Genomic DNA, 22380 nt, shown 5'->3' with positions numbered 1-22380 from the left:
CCAATTACTTTCCCAACTGGAGATATATTAGATATTATAGAAACCTGAGAAGCTTCTAGTGTTTGGAATAACTGACTTTTAGTAACTATCTCTGCTGCTGCTATTTATAAGAATTTCCAATGAAATCAATGTGCATCTAAAAATTTATGAACATAAAATAAAAGATGAACATTTTTTCTCTCGCATGTTCTTATTTCATTCTTTTTCTTTTTTAATAGATCTTTATTGGAGTATAATTGCTTCACAATACTGTGTTAGTTTCTGTTGCACAACAAAGCGATTCAGCCATATGAATACACATGTGCCCATATCCCCTCTCTCTTGAGCCTCCCTGCCATCCTCTCTATCCCACCCCTCTAGGTCATCGCAAAGCACTGAGCTGACCTCCCTGTGCTATGCTGCTGCTTCCCACCAGCCAACTATTTTACATTTGGTAGTGTATATGTGTCGATGCTACTCTCACTTTGCCCCAGCTTCCTCCTCCTACCCCGTGTCCTCAAGTCCATTTTCTACGTCTACCTCTTTATTCCTGCCCAGCAACTAGGTTCATCAGTACCATTTTATTTATTTATTTTTAGATTCCATATATACACTTTAGCATACGGTATTTGTTTTTCTCTTTCTGACTTACTTCACTCTGTATGACAGACTCTAGGTCTATCCACCTCACTACAAATAACTCAATTTCATTTCTTTTTATGGCTGAGTAATATTCCATTGTATACATGTGCCACATCTTCTTTATCCATTCATCTGTCAATGGACACTTAGGTTGGTTCCATGTCCTGGCTATTGTAAATAGTGCTGCAATGAACACTGTGGTACATGTCTCTTTTTGAATTATGGTTTTCTCAGGGTATATGCCCAGTAGTGGGATCGCTGGGTCATATGCTAGTCCTATTTTTAGTGCTTTAAGGAACCTCCATACTGTTCTCCATAGTGGTTGTATCAGTTTACATTCCCACCAACAGGGCAGGAGGGTTCCCTTTTCACCACACCCTTTCCAGCATATATTATTTCTAGATTTTTTGATTATGGCCATTCTGACCAGTGTGAGGTGATACCTCATCGTACTATTGATTTGCATTTCTCTGATAATTAGTGATGTTGAGCATCTTTTCATGTGCCTCTTGGCCATCTGTATGTCTTCCTTGGTAAAATGTCTATTTAGGTCTTCTGCCCATTTTTTAAATGGATTGTTTGTTTTTTGATATTGAGCTCCATGAGCTGTTTGTATATTTTGGAGATTAATCCTTTGTTGTTTCATTTGCAAATATTTTCTCCCATCCTGAGGGTTGTGTTTTCATCTTGTTTATGGTTTCCTTTGCTGTGCAAAAGCTTTTAAGTTTAATTAAGTCCCATTTGTTTATTTTTGTTTTTATTTCCGTTACTCTAGGAGGTGGGTCAAAAAAGACTTGCATGGTTTATGTCAAAGAGTGTTCTTCCTAAGTTTTCCTCTATGAGTTTTATAGTGTCTGGTCTTACATTTAGGTCTTTAATCCATTTGGAGTTTATTTTTATGTATGGTGTTAGGTAGTGTTCTAATTTCATTCTTTTACATGTAGCTGTCCAGTTGTCCCAGCACCACTTATTGAAGAGGCTGTCTTTTCTCCATTGTATGTTCTTGCCTCTGTTGTAAATTAGATGCCCATATGTACGTGGGTTTATCTCTGGGCATTCTATCCTGTACCATTGATCTATATTTCTGTTTCTGTGCTGGTACCACTCTGTCTTGATTACTGTAGCTTTGTGGTATAGTTTGAAGTCAGGGAGCCTGATTCCTGCAGCTCCATTTTTCTTTTTCAAGATTGCTTTGGCTATTTGGGGTCTTTTGTGTTTCCATACAAATTGTGAAATTTTTTATTCTAGTTGTGTGAAAAATGCCATTGGTAGTTTGATAGGGATTGCATTGAATCTGTAGATTGCTTTGGGTAGCATAGTCATTTTCACAATATTGATTCTTCCAATCCAAGAACATGGTATATTTCTCCATCTGTTTATGTCATCTTTGACTTCTTTTATCAGTGTTTTATAGTTTTCTGAGTACAAGTCTTTCGCCTTCTTAGGCAGGTTTATTCCTAGGTATTTTATTCTTTTTGTTGCAATGGTAAATGGGAGTGTTTCCTTAATTTCTTGTTCTGATTTTTCGTTGTTGGTATATAGGAATGCCAGAGAGTTCTGTGCATTAACTTTGAATCCTGCAAACTTCCCAAATTCACTGATTAGTTCTAATAGTTTTCTGGTGCCATCTTTAGGATTTTCTACGTATAGTATCATGTCATCAGCAAACAGTGACAGTTTTACTTCTTCTTTTCCAATTTAGATTCATTTTACTTCTTTTTCTTCTCTGATTGCTGTGGCTAGGACTTCCAAAACTATGTTGAATAAGAGTGGTGAGAGTGGACATCCTTGTCTTGTTCCTGATCTTAGTGGAGATGCTTTCAGTTTTTCACCATTGAGTATGATGCTTGCTGTGGGTTTGTCATATATATCGCCTTTATTATGTTGAGGTAGGTTCCCTCTATGCCCATTTTCTGGAGAGTTTTTATCATAAATGGGTGTTGAATTTTGTCAAAAGCTTTGTCTGCATCTATTGAGATGATCATATGGGTTTTATTCCTTAATTTGTTAATGTGGTGTATCACATCGATTGATTTGCATATATTGAAGAATCCTTGCATCCCTGGGATAAACCCCACTTGATCATGGTGTATGATCCTTTTAATGTGCTGTTGGATTCTGTTTGCTAGTATTTTGTTCAGGATTTTTGCATCTATGTTCATCAGTGATATTGGTGTATAATTTTCTTTTTCTGTGACATATTTTTCTGGTTTTGGTATCAGGGTGATGGTGGCTTCATAGAATGAATTTCAGAGTGTTTCTCCCTCTGTAACGTTTTTGGAAGAGTTTGAGAATAATTGGTGTTAGCTCTTCTCTAAATGTTTGATAGAATTTGCCTGTGAAGCCATCTGGTCCTGGACTTTTGTTTGTTGGAGATTTTTAATTACGGTTTCAATTTCATTACTTGTGATAGGTGTGTTTATATTTTCTAATTCTTCCTGGTTCAGTCTTGGAAAATTGTACCTTTCCATGAATTTGTCCATTTCTTCGTGGGTGTCCATTTTATTGGCATATACTTGTTTGTAATAGTCTCTTATAATCCTTTGCATTTCTGTAGTGTCAGTCGTGATATTCCTTTTTCATTTCTAATTTTATTGATTTGCATCCTCTCCCTTTTTTTCTTGATGAGTCTGGCTAAGGGTTTATCATTTTTGTTTATCTTCTCAAAGAACCAGCTTTTAGTTGTATTGATCTTTGCTACTGTTTTCTTTGTTTCTATTTCATTTATTTCTGCTCTGATTTTTATGATTTCTTTCCTTCTACTGACTTTGGGTTTTCTTTGTTCTTCTTTCTCTAGTTGTTTTAAGTGTAGGGTTAGATTGTTTATTTGAGATTTTTCTTGTTTCTTGAGGTGAGACTGTATTGCTATAACCTTCCCTCTTAGAACTGCTTTTGCTGCATCCCATAGGTTTTGGGTCATCATGTTTTCATTGTCATTTGTTTCTATGTATTTTTTAATTTCTTCTTTGATTTCTTCAGTGATCTCTTGGTTATTTAGTAGTGCACTGTTTAGCCTCCATGTATTTGTGTTTTATACAGTTTTTTTCCTGTAATCGATTTCCAATCTCATAGCGTTGTGTTCAGAAGACATGCTTGATACAATTTCAATTTTCTTAAATTTTCCAAGGCTTGATTTGTCAGCCAAGTTGTGATCTACCCTGGAGAATGTTCCATGTGCACTTGAGAAGAAATTGTATTCTGCCACTTCTGGGTGGAATGTTCTATAAATATCAATTAGATCTACCTGGTCTATTGTGACATCTAATGCTTGTGTTTCCTTATTTATTTTCTGTTTAGATGATCTGTCCATCGGTGTAGTGGGGTGTTAAAGTCCCCTACTATTATTGTGTTACTGTTGATTTCTCCTTTTATGGTTGTTAGCATTAGCCTTATGTATTGAGGTGCTTCTATGTTGGGTGCATACACATTTATAATTGTTATATCTTCTACTTGGATTGATCCTTTGATCATTATGTAGTGTCCCCTGCTTATCTCTTGTAACAGTATTTTAAAGTCTATTTTATCTGATATGAGTATTGTTACTCCAGGTTTCTTTTGATTTCCATTTGCATGGAATATCTTTTTCCATCCCTTCACTTTCAGTCTGTATGTGTCCCTAGGTCTGAAGCAGGTCTCTTGTAGACAGCATATATATGGGTCTTGTTTTTGTATCCATTCAGCCAGTCTGTGTCTTTTGGTTGGGGCATTTAATTTATTTACATTCAAGGTTATTATCAACATGTATGTTCCTATTACCATTTTCTTAATTGTTTTGGGTTTGTTTTTGTGGGTCTTTTTCTTCTCTTGTGTTTCCTGCTTAGAGAAGTTTCTTTATCATTTGTTTTAAAGCGGGTTTGGTGGTGCTGAATTCTCTTAGCTTTTGCTTGTCTGAAAAGCTTTTGACTTCTCCACTGAATCTGAAATAGATCCTTGCTGGGTAATCTTGGTTGTAGGTTTTTCTCTTTCATCACTTTAAGTATATCCTGCCACTCCCTTCTGGCCTGCAGAGTTTCTGCTGAAAAATCGGCTGATAACCTTATGGGGATTCCTTTGTATGTTATTTTTTGTTTTTCCCTTGCTGCTTTTAATACTTTTTCTTTAAATTTAATTTTTGTTAGTTTGATCAATATGTGTCTTGATGTGTTTTTCCTAGGGTTTACCCTGTATGGGATTCTCTGTACTTCCTGTACTTGGGTGACTATTTCCTTTCCCATGTTAGGGAAGTTTTCAACTATAATCTCTTCAAATATTTTCTCAGATGGTTTCTTTTTCTCTTCTTCTTCTGGGACCCCTATAATTTTAATGTTGGTGCATTTAGTGTTGTCCCAGAGGTCTCTGAGCTTGTCTTCAATTCTTTTCATTCTTTTTTCTTTATTCTGCTCCTCAGCAGTTATTTCCACCATTTTGTCTTCCAGCTCACTTATTTGTTCTTCTGCCTCAGTTATTCTGTTATTGATTCCTTCTAGTGTATTTTTCATTTTAGTTATTGTGTTGTTCATCTCTGTTTGTTTGTTTTTATTTCTTCTAGATCTTTGTTAAACATTTCTTGTATTTTCTCAATCCATGCCTCCATTCTATTTCTGAGATTCCAGATCATCTTTACTATCACTACTCTGAATTCTTTTTCAGGTAGATTTCCTATTTCCTCTTCATTTATTTGGTCTTGTAGGTTTTTACCTTGCTCCTTTATCTGTGACATATTTTTTTGCCTTTTTTTTTTTTTTTTAATGTGTGGGATTGTGTTCTTGTCTTACTGGTTGTTTGGTCTGAGGCTTGCAGCACTGGAGTTTGTAGGTTATTGGGTAGTGCTGGGTCTTGGTGCTGAGATGAGGAACTCTGTGTGACCTCACTTTGATGAATATTCCCTGGGGTCTGAGCTTCTCTGATAGTCCAGTGGTTTGGACTTGAAGCTCCCACTGCAGGAGCTTCTGCCTGACCCCAGGCTCGTGAATCAAGATCCCGCAAGCCACTGGTTCACTTTGGGGTTCCTCCCGTCTCCTTGGGTGTCAGAGTCCCCCACCAGAGGCCAGCATGTGCCCTAGTTGTGGGGAGACGCTAATTTTCACGTCTTCCCACACTGCCATCTTGACCTTATTTATTTCTTATCAGCATGAATGAAGTTGCCATGACTTTAAATCTCAACATACAGATAACAAATGTGTTCAAATCTTTCAATAATTTGCCGAATAAGTAATATTTGCGGCATTCTAATCCTTACTGCCAATTCTTGACCTTCTTTCTAGTCTCTTTTTAAGCTCTCTGTGATGTCATTGATAATATTATTTATTTTATTTGGGTCTGCTATTCCCCACTAGAAAGTTAAGTTCATGAGGCAGAGATTTATTTTTGTTGCAGTAGGTGTTCAGTGCTGTCCTCTCCCCACCCCACCCCCCAGCACCTAGAATAATGTCAGGCCCTTCACATTGACACTCAAGGAAAACACATGTGAAAAGACTAAAGATGGTGTAGAATTGTGGAAGCCAGTTGAGGTGAGGGTATCTTCTGTGCCCCAAAGATGATCCAATGAATCTGCTTTATGGCACCACCACTTATGAAACAAAAGGGAGAAACCAGTGACACAGCAGCCAGCCTGACATGTGGATCCCTATTCAAGGTGAAGATATAAGCACAGTTAGAGGTATATACTCACATTGGTGTGAATGGTGAAATGTTTGTGCACCTAGAAACACTTAAGTATGTATTTCTTATAGTATAAATAATTAAGTAGCTCTACCTATTACAACTAGAGTAAACTTTTCCTAGTCATTACTTCCTTTAACAGATCTATCATTTAAAACTTCCACAGGTTCTATCAGCCATTAATTAGCTCACAAATATTTATTAAGGGTTTTCTATGGACAAGACCTCATGTTAAGTTGGATACAAGGAGCAGAGGAGGGAATCAGTGCATCTTCACCTTAATTAACTTCTAATGATGGCTATAGTGTCCCCTCTGCCCCACGCCCACTGAATCTTATCATGTTTTTTTCCACAGTCAGAGAAAACAAAAGAACTAGCCAACTCTCCCCACTGGTTTGAAAATTCCTTTGAATATGAGAATCATAAAAAGCAATTTGTAAATAATGTTTCCACTAAGCCAGTAAGAACACTTGCCAAGTTGATGATAATGATGACTATATTCCAATCAGAAGTTACTCTGTGAATATCATGCCTTTTGTAGTCATAAGTCAAAAAAGAAAGAAAAAGAAAAAGAAAGAAAAATGCTGACATTCATCTATAATATGATGTATCCCTCTAAGAGAGGACTTCATAGGAACAATTTGGCAAATCATAGTTTAATGGTGTGAAGCTCCTTTTTCCCCTCTGACTTCATCTGCTACTGTTGCTGTCTTGCCCATTCTACTCAAACCAGGCTGGCTTTCTTGCTATCTTTTAAACATAGCAGCCATGCTCCCATCTCAGAGCCTTTCCACTTCCTCTTCTGTTTCTCTGGAATGCTTTGTTCTAAGATATCCACCCATGTTTCACTCCTTCACCTTCCTCAGGACACTACTTAGATGCAAACTTACCAGCGAGACCATCCTTGGTCACCCCTCATAAAGTTGCAAAGCCCCAATCCTAAATTCTATATTCTTTCCTGTTTATTATTTCTCTCTGTTATACTGTTATTATCTTTATTGTCTATGTTATCCCTCCAGAATTTACAATCATGAGGCAGAGAATATTTAGTGGACCCCCCTCACATATAACTTTCCTAAGCACTCAGTAAATATCTGTTAAAGGAGTAGATTTCAATGACACCTAATCTAATTCCAGAATTCCAGTAGGTAGCTTTAGTACCTAACCAACTGCTGAGTTCTTAAGGGTAGGCTCTCTATCTTGTTTGTTTGTTTACTTTGTAGCTCCACAGTGCCTGGAAAAAAGTAGTCATTTATATGTATATTAAATTTAAAGTTAGTTATATTTTATAATAACCCTGGAAATCTACTGTCATAGAACAGTTTTGAGTCCCAGGCCTTTTTAATTTTATGTAATAATTCATGAAAGAGGACACATTTAAGACAGTGAGTGATTTTGTGGAGTAGAGGTAATTAGAAAGAGAGTTAAGTCCTTTCCTGATATGAGAGAATTAAGCATATTTAATTTCACTTCAAATAGTTTTACCATATTCAGGGTAGGGAGCTTTATGCTAGAGAGGAACCATAAATCCCATGAAAATACTATTCTCCTCTGAGAAGAAGTGCAGTGTGTGGGAGGAGATTCTGGCAAAATGGTCACTTACTAAATTCAGCTAAAATCTTGACGGTTTAAGCAGAAAATATGGTATTTTGGAAAGCTATACCCCAGAATAGAACACTTGAAGTTTGCTTTGGTTTAATTATAGACCTTCCTGATTTCCTAAGCCAAGCTGTTGCCTGTTGGTGGCCCTTCACATAGAAACAGCATTAATATAGCAATACTTTACATTAGCTCTCAGTGGTTCTGCTGCTTCAAGCTTTCTCCAATTTGGTAAACTTGTCTTGCACAATTCTGATCACAATTTCTATATATGCATTTAAAAAAATTTTTCACATACTGACACCAACCTATAACATGAAAAAAGGGGGGACAAGGACAAAATAAATCTGGAAACTCACATATATGCTGAGGTAATTATATTAAGGGACACTATGTAGATTTGATTTTTTCCCCTTATTTTATCTCCTGCACTCTTTCATTCCCTATACTCTAAGTCCATTTATTGCCATCCATTAACAAGGAGTAAAAAGGATTTTGAGCTTCTTAAATCCAGGATTCAATATGGGAAAGATAAAAAGTATATCTTAGGTATTTTCATCAGACCTCAAAATAGAATCTGATGTTTTTCCAATTATCTCTGTAAGGTATTATAGTAATTACCTAGTTTCTCCATTATGGTACATTATAGTAATTGTACCTAGTTTTTCTCTGTTCAATCCAAATATTGTCTCCTTTCTCTGTTTAAGTATTAAGCAAGTGAGTAGCAAATTTGTGAACATAAAACAGACATGATTTTGAAAACCCACATGGTATGAAGTCTGATAAGTTCTCTTTTCCTCTAGAAAATAATCTAACACAAAATAGTAATTAAGCATTGTTTAATGAGAATGCTTTGAGAGAAGCACTATTAAGCTTTCCTATTTAATCTGTTTACCTAAAAATATTTTTATTATTTTCATGAGTTAACAATATACACTATAGGGGGTTCCCTGGTGGCACAGTGGTTGAGAGTCTGCCTGCCAATGCAGGGGACACGGGTTCGAGCCCTGGTCTGGGAAGATCCCGCATGCCGCAGAGCAGCTAGGCCCGTGAGCCACAATTACTGAGCCTGCGTGTCTGGAGCCTGTGCTCCACAACAAGAGAGGCCGCGACAGTGAGAGGCCCGCGCACCGCGATGAGGAGTGGCCCCCACTTGCCACAACTAGAGAAAGCCCTCACACAGAAACGAAGACCCAACACAGCCATAAATAAAATAAATAAATAAATAAATAAATATTTTTTTAAAAAGGGCAGAATTGGAACCAGCCTTCCCACATGTCAAGACATTAAACACTATAGCAATTATATAGAAAAACAAAAAACAAAAAAAACAAAAAACAATATACACTATAACCAACTTTTTCTTTGGCTGAGATAATTTTCTAAACAGGTGGTTTTTCCTAAAACACTTGAATCATTCATATATATATTATATATATATATATCTCCACTTTAAAATGAGACATAATACAGTGGTAATATATATATTATGACTGTAAAATGAGAAAGTACTGTCAGTAAAAAGTTCAAGATTAAAACATAAGATTGTTTTTAAAGAGCAGCTATAATTTTCGGACTTAATGATAAACCTTGTTGCCCACATTTCCCCTGAGAATTTATGTCATATGATTAAGAAAAACAGTTAAAATAGATCTGGTAGAATTAAGCTACAAATAATAGTTCAAACCATTGTAGATGGGAATACCTCAATTCTCAATGATGAAAGAATTGTCTGTGGATCTGAACTAGCTATGTAACTTTTTGTTCTTTAAGAATATTTCTCTATATTACAGTGGAGTAAACCAAACACTATCTCAACCAGGTGATCAAGATTAACATCAACAGCAATAAGTTGATGGAATGTACCCTTGATATGATGTAATGAGAATTGTACTTTACCATTGGGTCTTCCTCTCCAAAACCCATAACCCTTGTCTAACTACTACAAAAACATCAAACAACTCCAAATTATAAAACATTCTATAAAATGCCTGACCAGTTTTCCTTAAAAATGTCAAGGTCATCAAAAACAAAGAAAGTCTGAGAAACTATTACAATTAAGAGGAGCCTAAGGAAACATGATGACTAAATGTAATGTGGTATCCTGTATGGTATTTCGGGGAAAAAAAGACATTAGGTAAAAACTAAGGAACCTAAATTAAGTATGTGCTTAATAAGAATAAAAATAATGTATCAATATCAGTTAATAGTTGTGACAAATGTAACAAATGTAAAATACATTAGGTGTTAATAATAGGGGAAACTGGATATAGACACTACTACCTTTGTAACTTTTCTGTAAATCAAAAACTATTCTAAAATAAGTTTATTAAATGTTTTGTAAAGTTTGCCAAATGTGTTAATATAAATTTTTCATAATATATTAATAAATATGAAATGAAGTAAAAAATAGAAAATATTAGTTTCTCAGTTCCACTAACCATATTTAAAGTGGTAAATAGCCACATATGACTAGAAGCTATCTTATAAGACATCACAGATATTGAAAGAATTTATCATCACAGAAAGTTGTTGTGTTGTACAGTGACAAAATTTAGAGGTGTCTCTCTTCCAATTCCTGACACTGGTCTTGAAGAAGTCATTTTGTATTTGTTGATTTTGTATGTGTAGGTATGCATGTCATTTCACTGATTTCTGCTATTTTTCTGTATTATTATTTTTTTCCTTTTACTTCCTGTGGGTTTACTTTCTTGTTCAATTTTTTAGCTTCCTGTTAAACTAAGAATAGATTCATGGTCTCAAGTGTTTTGTTTTGTTTTTTTTAAATATGTACATGTAGAGATAAACATTTCACTCTAAACATATACATTTAAAGCCTTAAGATTAGCTACATCTCACAAGTTGTGATATTTTCATTATTCTCAGTTTAATATATATTCTGACTTCCATTTGCTCTCCTCTTGTCTTGGTGTAATGTTATCAAACATTTTACTTCTGTACTTGTTATACATGTTACACAACATAATTGTTATTGTTATTTTAAAGGATCAGTATCATTTAAAAATTTTCTCACATATTTACACTTCTGATAATCTTCATTCTTTCATGCAATTCCATGCTTACAATAATTTGTTTCTGTTTTAGTGTGTCTTATTTTAGCAATGGTTTCTGTCAGCTTTTGCTTGTCTAGAAACATCTTTATCTTGATTTCATTTTAGGAAGATATTGTTTCTGGGTATAAAATTCTAGTTTGAAGTCTTTTGTTTATTTATTTGACTTTTCAGCAGCACATTAAATGTGTCATTCCATTGTCTTCTGGGTTCTATAGGTTTAACTAAGAAACAAGATATACATTTTATTTTTTTTTCCTTTAAAGTTACTAAACCTTTTCTGTGGCTGCTTTTAAGATTTTCTATTTGATTTAGTTTTGAAATGTTTACTATTGTGAGCTCTGGTGTGGTTTTTCTTGATATTGATCCTGCTCAGGGTGGGCAGACCTTTGTGATACTATGAGTTTAAATTTTTCATCATTTTTTGGAAAAATCTTTACTTTTATGTCTTAAAATATTGCTTCACTCCAATTATATTTTTTCTCTTTCAGAAAATCTAATTGGGTATATATTTGACCATTTGATCCATGTATTTCTTTCGTTCTATACTTTTCATTCTTTGTTTCCCTCTGTGCTGTAGTCTGATCATTTTCTATTGATATGTCTTCAGGTTTACTACTTTTCTTCTTCTGTGTCCAGTACTGTATATTAAATCTATCAAATAAGTTATTAATATTAGATATTTTATTTTAAAATTCTAGAGTGCCCATTGGATTCTTTTTTATAGATTTCAATTTTCTGTAGACATTGGCCATCTTTTTCATATGTTTGTCTATATTTTCCTCTATTTTCTTAATATACAGTAATCATGGTTATTTTTAAATCCCTATATGCTAACTCCATATGTGTTTTTTTCCCCTTTTCTCTTTCTTACCAATCACATTTTCCTGTCTTTTCATACGTCTGGCAATTTTTTTTTCTTTTTATTATTTTACTTTGTACATTGTATATAAAGTAACCATACAGAATGAAGTCATTTTAATGATCTTCTAGAAATTTTACCATACTATTGATAAAACAAATTGTGCATTAATAATGAACTATCTAAATTAGTGAACTAATAACCACAAAACAGAAAGGATGCTCTTGGAGCTAAAAGGGAAAGGTTTCCAGGGTATATTGTTAAGTATAAAAAAAGTACAATAAAGAAGACTATGTTGCTCTACATGATTAACATCAGGGAAATGCAAATCAAAACCACAATGGGACACAATCTCACATCTGTTAGAATGGCTATCATCAAAGAGACCAGAAATAACAAGTTGGTGAGGATATGGAGAAAAAAGAACACTTGTGCACTGTTGGTAGGGATGCAAATCAGTGCAGCCTCTATAGAAAACAGTATGGCAATTCCTCAGAAAATTAAAAACAGAACTACCATATCATCCAGCAATTCTGCTTCTGGGTACTAACTGAAAAAAAACAATAATACTAATTCAAAAAGATATATGCACCCCTGTGTTCCTTGCAGCATTATTTATAATAGCCAAGATAATGGAAGCAACCTAAGTGCCCATGGACAGATAAATAGATAAAGAAGGTGGATACAGTGGAATATTACTCAGCTATAAAAAAGAATGAAATCTTGCCACTGTGGCAACATGGATAGATCTTGAGGGCATTATGCTAAGTGGAATTAGTCAGCCAGTGAAGGACAAACATTTTATAACCTCTCTTATATGTTGAATCTACATAAATAAATATTAACCTATAACACACATATAACATATAGTAACATATAATAATATATATTATTATAAATAAATACAAACAAGGTCATAGATACGAAGAACAGATTGGTGGTTGCCAGAGACAGAGGATGGAGGTGGGAGAAATGGGGGAATTTTTTTTTAAGTTTAAATAAGTTGAATTAAAAAAACAGAAGAATGTGGTATTTTGTAAAGAAAGTACAGGCATAAAACAATTTTGGAACCATAAACAAGAGGTATTTAGTTTAACTTTTTTACCATTAATGTAAAAATCCCAATAAAGATCCTGGAAAGTGCGTCTTTTCATTCCTGTAGTATTCCAGAAAAGTTATACCTCCTTTTTAAATGGAAGAAAGGGTAGATGAAGAGGGAGAAGAAAAGCAAGAAGAAACAAGTAGAAGGAAAAGGCAAGGAGATGAGAGGAGAAAGAGGAAGAAGTAAATAACACAGTATCTGAAAATGACAGCACCAATTAGAGCCTTAGAAGTTACCATACATAACTGGATCACATTCCTCATCAAAGGTAAAAGTATTCTTTGGAGAAATAGTAAAGCATTCACTTTTAAGTGTGTATTCCTTTATAGTAAAATTATTCATTTTTATATCAGATTGTCTCTACTTTTAAGTACCCAGCTAAGCAAATATTAGGTCAATTGCTATGTGTATGAATCAAAGCCATATCTTGACTTAATTTTGGCCCTTATTCCAATTTCATTGTATGGTATCTCATCCAAATATGTTAACCCTAAAAAAATAACTTCTACCCAATGAGGAGAGTGACCTCCTCAAATACAAATGATATTCATTCTCTTGGCAAACAGTATAACTTATATGAAAACTTTTATATATACACTTACTTATGTAATATAATTAAATTTGTACATATGTTTATAAACATAAGGTGGTAGGACATAGAACAACAAAGGTAAATAGCAAAAATCATAAGCCATAAATTCTTAGCATTAACCCTAAGATTCACAAAGTGATGAACATCTGACTCAATCTAGGGAATTCCAAAAATATTCATGTCAGATAACTATTAATACAACAATTAACTGAAATCTCAGTACCATTCAAGACAATGCACATCAGTATCTGACAGCTCTGATTGTTAGAAATGTAATTCTTACACTGAGTAAAACTAATTCATTCTCTCCTTAGGTCATCTCACCTATTAATTAGCATGTACAATTCCCATATCTAAATCACCAGACTTGTCCTCTCAAGAAATTCTATGCTTGAATTCAAATTATCTCTTATTATCACTACCTTTTATTATCAGGTATACAGAGTAAACTCTTCTAAATCAAAGTGACCGGAATTGCATCTGAATGTCCTTATCCCTCCCACATCTGCATTACCTATTTCACACCTTCCTAATTACATTAGAAAATATCTTTAATTTTGACCTCTACTTCATCACATATAGTCATTCCCCAATGCAGGGAACACGGGTTCAAGCCCTGGTCCGGGAAGATCCCACATGCCATGGAGCAACTAAGCCCATGCGCCACAACTACTGAGCCTGCACTCTAGAGCCTGCGAGCCACAGCTACTGAACTCGCATGCCACAACTACTGAAGCCCAAGAACCTACAGCCTGTGCTCCACAACAAGAGAAGCCACCTCAATGAGAAGCCCGTGCACCACAACGAAGAGTAGCCCCCACTTGCCACAACGAGAGGAAGCCCATGTGCAGCAATGAAGACCCAGTGCAGTAAATAAATAAATAAATAAATAAATAAATAAATAAATAAATAAATGAGGTTTTCAAAAAAATTTTGAAATGAAATTTCAATGTCATGTTTCATGAAAGCTCTGGTAATATATTTTTATTTACAGTACCATTGAATCGATAGCATTTAAGGGAGTATTGCTATTTTTACAACTATAATCTTATTGATGAACAAAGGCTCTCTTTCCATTTATATATCGTCTTTATCAAATTTTAGTAAAGTTTTATTTTTTCTATATAGGTTTTGCATACCGTTTTTAGAATTTTCCCAAGTGTTTTTTAGTATTTACTTTCTATTGCTATAAGTGGTATCTATTTTTTAAAAGATTTTTATTGAAAAATAGTATACATACATAAAATAAACATATCAAAAGAGTATAGCTTAATGAATTTACATTTTAAGTAAAATTAAATCAATGAATTATAATTAAGTTAAAGTATGTTCAGTTTAACTGTGTAACCAGCATCAAATCAAGAAAGAGAACATTAATTGATGTCTTTTAAAAAAATTATCTTTTTTGATTTGTGTTGCATGTTTTTTTTACAGCTATCAATTCCTGTATGATATACTGGGATTGAGACAATGACTAAAGTTCTCAAGACAGAGTACCAGGGAGGAATGAGCTGAAGAGCTGAAGACCCTCTGCAAATCTTCAGGTCATTCTGCAAAATCCTGAGAACTTTTCCACCTTAGTCCCCTCAGATTGTCATTTCCAAGGCATGAATGCATCAACCTGTGGCAATCATAGCGTTCATCTTGTTTGTTACCCATTTCTCGAGGATCAGTGTCCTTTGTTGCCTGATGTGCTGTGCCTGCAAACCAATTTCCACATATTTTGTTCTTTTTGTTTTTCTGATTGTTTCAGGTGGGATTATAAATCTGATTCCTACTAGTCCATCTTGAAAGGAGCATGAAATCTCCTTCCTGTTTCCATTTTAACTCTCTTTTTCTGTCTAATAAGCTGAAGTACACTCAAGCCAGAAGGTAGAAAGTATCAAACAGAATTCAAGTTTTAGAAATAACTGTTTAAAAAAAGGGAGGGGTCTAGAATACATAGGACCTTCCTTGAAATATGAGTTTTGCTTTCTGAAAGAGTTTCTTTACTCTGAATTTGACCTATTGGAATTAGCATTTGAAGGGAAGATTGTTAATAGTCATCATAATTTCTCTTAATCTGATATAAAACTATATCAAAGTAACATATAAAGGCGATATTTATAAAAATATTAGAAATATTAGATGTGTTTACAATAGACATGAAAACATCATAAAATAAACTCAATCCCAAAAGGCTTCACTCATGATGCTTTCTTAGTTTTGTTTACCCTGCATTTCACATCTTCAAATCCCACTCAATCTTGGAAGATTAGTTTCGGCCCTACCTTTAAAAGGAAGCCTTGCAAACAGCACTAGGCTTTTAAAATTATAGCATTTATGACATAAGACAACAAATTCCAGTGTTTTATATTATTCTGTCAGGTATTATCAATTTCTTTATGTCTTAAAATGTTATGACAACAGAATTAACTGCCTTCTCCACGTTATTAATTATCTGCATACATTTCTTTACTCTTTTCCCCTTATGACTCTTAGACTAATTTACTGGGTATCATCTTAATTATGATGTTATGTTTATTACAAACTGTACATAATAACTATTTAGTTCAGGTTCTAAATTTCAATCTGCCTTCATAGGGTAGGTGAGGTCAAAGGGAATGGCTTGTACTCATTCTATTTTTTAGAATGTATCTATTGTTAATACAGGCTGCTTGTGAAAGGCCAGGAATATGAGTTCTAAGTAAATACAGGATAAAGAATACTAGTAACAGAAATCTAAAGTCCTTTAGATGGAGCCAATAACCAACAAAAAGAGAAACAAAAGGAGAATGCTGAGTGCTACAGACACAAACAGGATTGTAGCTGACATATAGAACTAAGATTCAGGAACAAATTGAAATTTGGATGGAAACAGAGATAGATTGGGAGAGTATGAAGAAAGGCAAGGAAATTTGTCTTAACCTACATTAGAGAATTTTTCCATTAGAGAATTTTTGAATGGTATGTGGGGTGGATCCATTAGAGAATTTTTGAATGGTATGTGGGGTGGATCAAAATTTTGCCCCCAATATGAATATTCAATTGAGTCAGCATCTTTTATTAGATAGACCCTCCTTTCTTTCACTGTATTGTATAATAGCACCATTGCCATTAATCAGGTGATCATTTATATGTAGGTCTGTTTCTGGTCTTTATTCTGTTCTATTTGTCTACCTTTCAAAGTTTATACTTGTATATTCTTAGAATTACATTGCTAACTTTCACAAAAGAAAAACCCTCAGTATTCTGATTGGGCTTTAACTGCGTCTGTAGATAAATTTGAGGGAATTAATACTATTACCCTAGTGAATTTTCCAATCATAAACATGGTTTATAATTCCATTTATTTGTCTTTGTTTTTGCTCCACAAGAATTTTTGTAATTTCCTGTGCAGAAATACTTTTCATATAACTATCGTAGTCCCCGCTTATCCATGGTTTTGATTTCCAAGGTTTCAGTTACCAACGGTCAATCTAGCTGAGAAAATATTAAATGGGAAATTCCAGAGGTAAACAATTCATATCTTTGAAATTGCCCTCCATTCTTAGCAGTGTGATGAAGTCTCATGACAACCTTCTTCCTCTGGCCTGTGACATGAATCATTTCTTTGTCCAGCATATCCCACCCATTAGTCAGTTAGTTAGCCATCTTGGTTTTCAGATCAACTGTCTTGCTGTGGCAGTGCTTGTGTTCAGGTAACTCTTATTTTACTTAATTATGGCCTAAAGTTCAAGAGTAGTGATGCTGTCAATTTGGGTACGTCAAAGAGAAGCCATAAAGTGCCCCCTCCCTCTAAGTGAAAAGGTGCCCCCTCCCTCTAAGTGAAAAGGTGAAACATGTTGCCTTAATAATTAAAAAAAAAATACAGTATGCTGAGTTTGCTAAAAATCTATGGTAAGAACAAATTTCCTATCCATGTGAAATTGTGAAGAAGGAAAAAGAAATTCATGCTACTTTTGCTGTTGCACCTCAAGCTGCAAAAGTTATGGTCACAGTGTGTGACAACTACTTAGTTAAGGTGGAAAAGGCATTAAATTTGTAAGATATTTTGAGAGAGAGACCATATTTACATAGCTTTTATTACAGTATATTGTTATAATTGCTCTATTTTATTATTAGTTATTATTTCTAATCTCTTACTGTGCCTAATGTTTAAACTTTATCATAGGTATGTATGTATAGGAAAAAAAATATATATATATATAGGATTTGGTACTATCCACAGTTTTATGTCTCCACTGGGGGACTTAGGATGTACCCCTCACAGATATGGGGGTACTCACAGAATGGGATTGATGGGTGATAGGGCAGTTGCATGTTTAAGTTTATTAGAAATTTCCAAATGATTTCTCTAAGTGGTTTATAGCATCTATTTCTGTCAGTAATGTAATAGAATTCAGGTGGCTCTAGATTCTTACCAACATAAGTCTTTAAATTTATAAGTCTTTTTAAATTTATTTGTTTAATTGTTTTATTTTTTAATTTTCATATTGAAGTATAATTATTTTCAGTATTATATTAATTTCAGGTGTACAGCATAGTGGTTTGATATTTTTAAACATTACAAAATGATCACCAAAATAAGTCTAGTTACCATGTGTCACCAAAGTTATTACAATATTATTGTCTATATTCCCTATGCTGTACATTAGATCCCATAGCTTATTTATTTTATAACTGTAAGTTTCCACCTCTTAATCTCCCTTCCTATTTCACTCATCCTCCAAAACCCCTCCCCTTTGGTAACAACCATTTTGTTCTTGGGTATTTATGAGTCTCTTTATGTTCTGTTTGTTTGTTAGTTTTGTTTTTTAGCTTCCACATATAAGTGAAATCATGCAGTATTTCTCTTTGACTTTTTTCACTTGGTATAATACTCTCTAGGTCCAGCCCTGTTGTTGCAAATGGCAAGATTTCATTATTTTTTTATGGTTGAGTGATATTCCATTGCATATATATACCACATCTTCTTTATCTTTACATCTATCTTTACTACACTTAGGTTGCTTTTATATCTTGGCCATTGTAGATATTCCTGCAATGAACATGGAGATGAATATATATTTTCAAATTCGTATTTTCATTTATTTGATATATACTCAAGAGTGGAATTGCTGGATCCTATGGTAGTTCTATTTTTAGTTTTTTGAGGAACCACCATACTGTTTTCCATTTACCAATTTACGTTCCCACCAACAGTGTACTAGGGTTCCCTTTTTCTCCACAATCACTTCAATATTTATTACTTGTTGTTTTTTCTTTTTGATGATAGCCATTCTGACAGGTATGAGGTAATATCTCCTTATGATTTTGGTTTGCATTTCCCTGATGATTAGTGATGTTGAGCATATTTTCATGTGCCTATTGGCCATCTGTATGTCTTCTTTGGAAAAATGTCTATTCAGATTTTGTCATTTTTAATCAGTTTTTTAAGTGAGCTGTAGGAGCTGTTTATATATTTTGGATATTAACCCCTTATCAATAATATTACTTGCAAACATTTTCTCCCATTCAGTAGGTTGTCTTTTCAATTTTGTTGAAGGTTTCCTTCACTGTACAAAAGCTCCTAAATTTAATTAGATGTTTATTTTTTATTTTGTTTCCCTAGCCTGAGGAGACAGACACCCCCCGCCCCCATGCCAAATATTGCTAACTTATGTCAAAGAGTGTATTGCCTATATTTTCTTCTAGGAGTTTTATGGTTTCCAGACTTAAATTTAGGTATTTAATCCATTTTGAGTTTATTTTTGTATATGGTGTGAGAAAATGTTCTAATTTCATTCTTTTACATGTAGCTGTCCAGTTTTCCCAGCACCACTTATTGAAGACATTGTCTTTTCCCTATGGTATATTTTTGCCTTCTTTGTTGTAGATTAATTAACCATTTGTAAATGGGTTTATTGCTGGGCTTTCTATTCTGTTCTATTAATCTACATGTCTGTTTTTGTGCCAATACCATACTGTTTTGATTACAATAACTTTATAGTATAGTTTGAAATTAGGGAGTGTGATACCTACAACTTTATTCTTCTTCCTCAAGATTGTTTTTGTTATTCAGGGTTTTTGTGTTTCCATACACATTTTAGAATTATTTGTTCTATTTCTGAAAAATGGCATTGGTATTTTGATAAGTTTTGCATTGAATCTATAGATTGCCTTGGGCAGTATGGTCATTTTAACACTATTAATTCTTCTAATCAATGAGCACAGTATATCTTTCCATTTGTTTGTGTTGTCTTCAGTCTCTTTCATCAACGACTTATAGGTTTCTGATTACAGGTCTTTTACCTCCTTGATTAGATTTACTCCTAGGTATTTTATTCTTTTTGATGAAATTGTAAATGGGATTGTTTTCTTAATTTCTCTTTCTGTTAGTTTGTAGTGTGTGGAAACACAAAAGATTTCTGTATATTAACTTTGTATCCTGCAAATTTATTGAATTCATTATTAGTTCTAATAGTCTTTTTTTGTGCGTGTGAAATGCTTAGTGTTTTCTAGGTATAGTATCATGTCATCTGAAACAGTAACAGTTTTACTTCTTCCTTTCCAATTTGGATTCCTTTTATTCTTTTTCTTGTCTGATTGCTACGTCTAGGACTTCTAATACTATATTGAATAAAAATGGTGGGAGTGGGAATCCTTGTCTTTTGGCTGATCTTAGAGGAAATGCTTTCAGCTTTTCACCACTGAATATGATGTTGATGGTAGGTTTGTCATATATGGCCTTTTTTATGTTGAGATGTGGTCCCTCTATACATACTTTGTTGAGAGTTTTATCATGAATTGATGTTGAATTTTGTCAAAAGCTTTTTATGCATTTGTTGAGATGATCATGTATTTTGTATTCTTCAGTTGGTTAATGTGGTATATTACATTGATTGATTTGTGAATATGGAATCATCTTCCCATCGCTGGACTAAATCCCATTTGATCGTAGTGTATGATGTTTTTAGTGTATTGTTGAATTCAGTTTGCTAATATTCTGTTGAAGATTTTTCTTTCTATGTTCATTAATGATATTGGTCTGTAATTATTTTGTGTGTGTGTGGTGTCTTTCAGAGTTGGATATCAGAGTGATGCTGGCCTCATAAAGTGAATTTAGAAGCATTCATTCCTCTTCAATATTTTGCCCCTCCTGTGGTTCCTTCTTTACAGCTTTGGTTTTGAAAAATCTTTTTTGCTAGTCTTCAGTTGTTCACATTGATAATTATTCTGTAAATATTTGTAATTTTGGTGTGCCCATGTATGGAGGTGATCTCAGCGTCTTCCTACTCTACCACTGTGGCTGTACCCAAATCAAATTGGCATTATTAGTCTTTTAATTTTGGCCATTTTGGTGAGTGCGTAGTGTCATTTCTTTGTGGTCTGATTTTGAACTACCCTAGTGACTAATGATTTTGATCATCTATTTATGTGGTAATGGTTCTCTCAAATACCATTTTTTGTAAGGATTCTCTTCAAGACTTTAAGCACTCTTTTTAAACAAAGAGAGCTGCCTTTTTTTATTGCTGCATTCTTTATATATATTCTGGATACAAGTCCTTTGTCAGAAATATATATTATACATATTTTTATCCAGTTTGTGGCTTACTTTTTCACTTTCTTAACATTATTCTTTTCTCCTATTTTTTTCCTTTTTACTCTTTATTTTGAAATAATTATATATTCAGTAGAAGTTGGTCAAAATTTACAAGCAGGTCCTTTGTACGCTTTACCCACTTTTCCAATGATATCAACTTGCATAACTAAAGAACAATATTGAAACCTAGAAAATGACTTTGGCACAACAATGCACAGAGCTTGTTCAGGTTCCACCAGTTTCACATGCATTTGTGTGTGTATGTGTATTATGAAATTATATCACACTTGTAGATTCATGTAACCACAATCACAATGAAGATACAGAACTGATTCATACTTTAAAATACAAGTATGCAATTCTATACATTTTTGACAAATATTTAAATTATTTCAGCCATGGGAATGCAAGAATTGTAATAATAGCTATACAGCACTCATTTTTTCTTAATCATTAATATCATTTTAATATTTTGAGTGATTTCCTACATCAAACTAAAAATTCCACTTCTCTAAACCATATTTTATTGTTCATTTATGCCAAGGAAAAGAAATCCTCTTAACAAAACTAAAGTTTGTATCAAATATGACTTACTTACTTAACATCTTTGGTTCTAATATTCATAAACATAGCTATTTAAATGTATAACTAATAATAGAAGTTTTATTAAGCACTCCTTTATATTCTTTAGAGGTATTTCTTTAAATAGGAGTGTATTCTTTTTGAAATCACGCATAAGAGTAACTGTGATACAGCTGTTAAAGGGCACATGGGGATGGGAAAAGAACCAATGGAATAAAGACTTTCACATTTTTCTTGTCATTTACCACTCATTTTTTTTGGCCTGAATACAGTGTTGAAGTAAAAAGCTCTCACCCAAAAAAAAAAAAAAAAAAAAAAAAAGCTCTCACCCATAACACATCTACTAGATCCCTAGGACCCCATTTATTACCTACCAGTGGAGAGCAAGAAGGATGCTACTAGGTGGATGAAGAAGGGACTTTTGAAGCCTGAGGATCTAGCTTTCAACAAGCCCAGAAAGAACTAAATAGTCTTTCCTAAGAGAAACCATATTCACCCAGATGATATAGTATCACCTGATGAAAGTGCTGATGATTTCTGAGCTTCTTTGCTGACTAGGGTGTAATATCATTCACTAGAGATCAAAACCTGTCTTATAATATTAGGGCACTAGAAAGTAGCTTCAGAGATGTTGAGTCTAACTTGAGAAGATCGAACTGCTGGTACCAATTTGTGGACTTCTGTAAACTCCACAAGTTCAGGAATAAATGTTATTACCCTGCCATCTGTGAGACAGTATTGCCCCAG

General features: G+C 33.9%; 1 long non-coding RNA gene across 2 annotated transcripts in view; it reads left to right on the top strand.

Moving 5' to 3' along the window:
- LOC133105342 (uncharacterized) overlaps positions 1–22380 on the top strand; it is a 44298-nt gene that overhangs the window by 9979 nt on the left and 11939 nt on the right. The window contains exons 2-3 of one of the 2 annotated variants that reach the window (XR_009703838.1): positions 14086–14356; positions 14922–15031. This is a non-coding gene — a long non-coding RNA (uncharacterized LOC133105342). The remainder of the gene's footprint in view (positions 1–14085; positions 14357–14921; positions 15032–22380) is intronic. The other variant, XR_009703837.1, reaches the window with a different exon arrangement.

Source organism: Eubalaena glacialis, chromosome 14, assembly GCF_028564815.1.
Source record: "Eubalaena glacialis isolate mEubGla1 chromosome 14, mEubGla1.1.hap2.+ XY, whole genome shotgun sequence".
Lineage (NCBI taxonomy): Eukaryota > Metazoa > Chordata > Mammalia > Artiodactyla > Balaenidae > Eubalaena > Eubalaena glacialis.
The sequence above is the reverse complement of the archived record's forward strand: the minus strand, read 5'-3'. Positions and strand labels throughout refer to the sequence as shown.